The sequence below is a fragment of the Salmo trutta genome, unplaced genomic scaffold, assembly GCF_901001165.1.
Source record: "Salmo trutta unplaced genomic scaffold, fSalTru1.1, whole genome shotgun sequence".
Taxonomy (NCBI): domain Eukaryota; kingdom Metazoa; phylum Chordata; class Actinopteri; order Salmoniformes; family Salmonidae; genus Salmo; species Salmo trutta.
In genome coordinates, this window is record NW_021823423.1 from 627,619 (window position 1) to 631,538 (window position 3,920).

General features: G+C 46.1%; 1 long non-coding RNA gene across 1 annotated transcript; it reads left to right on the forward strand.

The window, feature by feature from the left end:
* The first annotated feature begins 201 nt into the window (after nucleotides 1-201).
* On the forward strand, nucleotides 202-569 carry LOC115190913 (uncharacterized). The gene is made up of 2 exons (XR_003877471.1): nucleotides 202-289; nucleotides 388-569. It is a non-coding gene; the product is annotated as an uncharacterized LOC115190913 (long non-coding RNA).
* The last annotated feature ends 3,351 nt before the right edge of the window (nucleotides 570-3,920 follow it).

A 3,920-nucleotide genomic window follows, 5' to 3' on the forward strand; every position in this document is an offset into this window, starting at 1 on the left:
TGGTTCGAATCCCCGAGCCAAATATGTGAAAAAATCTGTCAATGTGCCCTTGAGCAAGGCACTTCAACCTTATAATACAGCAGTAATACACACTACAGCATGTAGCTTCACACAGCGCCAGCAGATGTCCTCTTCTCCTCGCTGCTGCGCTCCTTGACCCGTCTCCAGCCAGCCACAGCGGCCCGGGCATCGCAGGAGAGGAGGGGCTGGCGCATCACGGTCTGTAACGTACTACGAGGGCTCTGTGTGAGGGTGTGTGATTCTTCCGGTGGCCGTTCATTCTCGCGAGGTGAGCCCTAATGGTGTCATCTGCTAGCCGTTAATCAGTGGATTCTCTGAGGAAATCTGTTATTTTTAAATGTAGGATTTTCCTATCCTGAGTTTTAGAAGCGGACAGGAAACGGAGGGATATGCGCCTGGATCCATCTTACCGAAAAGGCGACGGGAGGGAAACATGTAACCGAGCGTTCGGAGCGGCACCTGACACCTTCTTTTATTATTTGAAGTATTGACACACAGTATTTTGGTGTTTTCCGTTGGATATTATCGTCGACCCAAGACTGCAAAAATGAGCGAGGAAGTATCAGAGGTCCCCAAAGAACTGCTCGGTAAGAAACGTGAACACCGGTTTGTTACGGTAGCGACTAACAGTTAGCTGGTAAAGGCTACCCGCTGTTTCTTCCATTGTATTGTGTTCTAGAGAAACCCACGGGCTTGTAATGATGGCTTTACTGTGTGGAAAATAGTCTTCATTATGTTCTTACTGATATTTCATCACAACCAGCCAACAAAGAAACGCTATATTCTGTGTATTCCGTTGTTAGACTATCATTTAACATTAACCAGACTGGCTGGGTTTAGCGACATTAAATAATAGCTGAAACATCGTTTAGATAGAGATGCATCCCAGTGTAGTCTCAGTGAGATTGTCTTTCATCCCGTTTAAATCCTATCTTTATCCCACTAAATCATTCTCCCGTTTTATTGGGCTACAGTATTATTAAACCCGTGAGTATATCTCTAACCGTTTGGAAACCTCAGGCATCGCCGATTGTAGCTTCAGACGGTCTTTGTATGTGTTTGTTGGTGTTTACTTCGGTAATCACCTAGTAAAAGGTAGAATGTCTGAGTTAATGTCACCGAGGTGTAATATCAGTCAGACAACTCAAGTGGTTGAAACCTCATGGTCCACGTGTGTGTCTGTTCCCTATCTACTACATTACATAGACCTATTATACAGTCTAGTCCTAAAGCATGGTGTGTGTCTGTTCCCTATCTACTACACTACATAGACCTATTATACAGTCTAGTCCTAAAGCATGGTGTGTGTCTGTTCCCTATCTACTACACTACATAGACCTATTATACAGTCTAGTCCTAAAGCATGGTGTGTGTCTGTTCCCTATCTACTACACTACATAGACCTATTATACAGTCTAGTCCTAAAGCATGGTGTGTGCCTGTTCCCTATCTACTACACTACATAGACCTATTATACAGTCTAGTCCTAAAGCATGGTGTGTGCCTGTTCCCTATCTACTACACTACATAGACCTATTATACAGTCTAGTCCTAAAGCATGGTGTGTGTCTGTTCCCTATCTACTACACTACATAGACCTATTATACAGTCTAGTCCTAAAGCATGGTGTGTGTCTGTTCCCTATCTACTACACTACATAGACCTATTATACAGTCTAGTCCTAAAGCATGGTGTGTGTCTGTTCCCTATCTACTACACTACATAGACCTATTATACAGTCTAGTCCTAAAGCATGGTGTGGTGTCTGTTCCCTATCTACTACACTACATAGACCTATTATACAGTCTAGTCCTAAAGCATGGTGTGTGTCTGTTCCCTATCTACTACACTACATAGACCTATTATACAGTCTAGTCCTAAAGCATGGTGTGTGTCTGTTCCCTATCTACTACACTACATAGACCTATTATACAGTCTAGTCCTAAAGCATGGTGTGTGTCTGTTCCCTATCTACTACATTACATAGACCTATTATACAGTCTAGTCCTAAAGCATGGTGTGTGTCTGTTCCCTATCTACTACACTACATAGACCTATTATACAGTCTAGACCTAAAGCATGGTGTGTGTCTGTTCCCTATCTACTACACTACATAGACCTATTATACAGTCTAGTCCTAAAGCATGGTGTGTGTCTGTTCCCTATCTACTACACTACATAGAAAGGACAAGTCATTATACAGTATAAAGCATGGTGTGTATTCATGTTATTAGTCCCTAGCTACTACATTACATAGACCTACACCTGCTTGTTGTCTAGGAGAGGAAAGGACAAGTCATTATACAGTATAAAGCATGGTGTGTATTCATGTTATTAGTCCCTAGCTACTACATTACATAGACCTACACCTGCTTGTTGTCTAGGAGAGGAAAGGACAAGTCATTATACAGTATAAAGCATGGTGTGTGTTCATTGCTGATTGGGTAGCTTATTAAACACTGCATTAATTCTCCTTTATGCCATACCAGAGGAGTTAATGCAGATAGTCCGGTTAGCCATTTGATTAGCTGTTCAGGAGTCTTATGGCTTGACGGTAAAAGCTGTTAAGAAGCCTCTTGGACCTAGACTTGGCTCTCCGGTAACATCTAAATAATGTAGGACTACAATGTAAATAAATACTTGTTTGAATTGTATTGAAAGGAAGCTGGTCAAATCCTGAATGAAGTTACTAGTTTAGTTACATGTAAGGACACCAGATTCCACCAAACCCGTGTAATAAGATGGTGGTTAAAGACCTCTCTGTTTTACGGTGATATGATAGGATTCAGCTCGGTGACCTTTACCCTCCCGATATGACACCAGAGTTGTGTACTTGACGTTAGACGTTTATAGATTCCAGTATCATTAAGGCTGATCCACCAGCTCCTGATAAGCTCACACTCTGTCCTCATGATGTAATTGTGTTTTGAAGCAATACAGTAACACAAGCAGGTGTAAAAGCAGAACAGTAGTGGGGCCAGTTCTCCCATGAGAACAATAATGCATTGTGATGGTGTGACAGAGAAGGAGGGTTGACATAACAACATGAGCTGTGACATCACAGTAGAAGGCAATAGAATAGAACAGGGGAGTGACGGTAGAATGAGGATCTCATTTCTTCTACGAGCAGTCAGTCAGCGCGGAGCAGTCAGTCAGCGCGGAGCAGTCAGTCAGTCAGCGCGGAGCAGTCAGTCAGTCAGCGCGGAGCAGGCAGTCAGTCAGTCAGCGCGGAGCAGGCAGTCAGTCAGTCAGCGCGGAGCAGGCAGTCAGCGCGGAGCAGTCAGTCAGCGCGGAGCAGTCAGTCAGTCAGCGCGGAGCAGTCAGTCAGTCAGTCAGTCAGCGCGGAGCAGGCAGTCAGTCAGCGCGGAGCAGTCAGTCAGTCAGTCAGCGCGGAGCAGGCAGTCAGTCAGTCAGCGCGGAGCAGGCAGTCAGTCAGCGCGGAGCAGGCAGTCAGCGCGGAGCAGGCAGTCAGCGCGGAGCAGTCAGTCAGTCAGCGCGGAGCAGTCAGTCAGCGCGGAGCAGTCAGTCAGCGCGGAGCAGTCAGTCAGTCAGCGCGGAGCAGTCAGTCAGTCAGCGCGGAGCAGTCAGCCAGCGCGGAGAGCAGTCAGCCAGCGCGGAGCAGTCAGCCAGCGCGGAGCAGTCAGCCAGCGCGGAGCAGTCAGCCAGCGCGGAGCAGTCAGTCAGCATGAGATAGCTCTGTCAGAACACACCAGGAAGAGAAAGTAGCTGCATTGTCTGACTGTGGCTCAGAGATGCTCATTGTTCTGTACTCACTCACTCACTCACTCACTCACTCACTCACTCACTCAACCAAGAGGATGCTCTCATAGCCCTCACCTGGATTGTGTGTGTGAGAAAGAGAGGGGGGGGGGTGTGAGAGAGAGAGGGGGGGAGAGAGA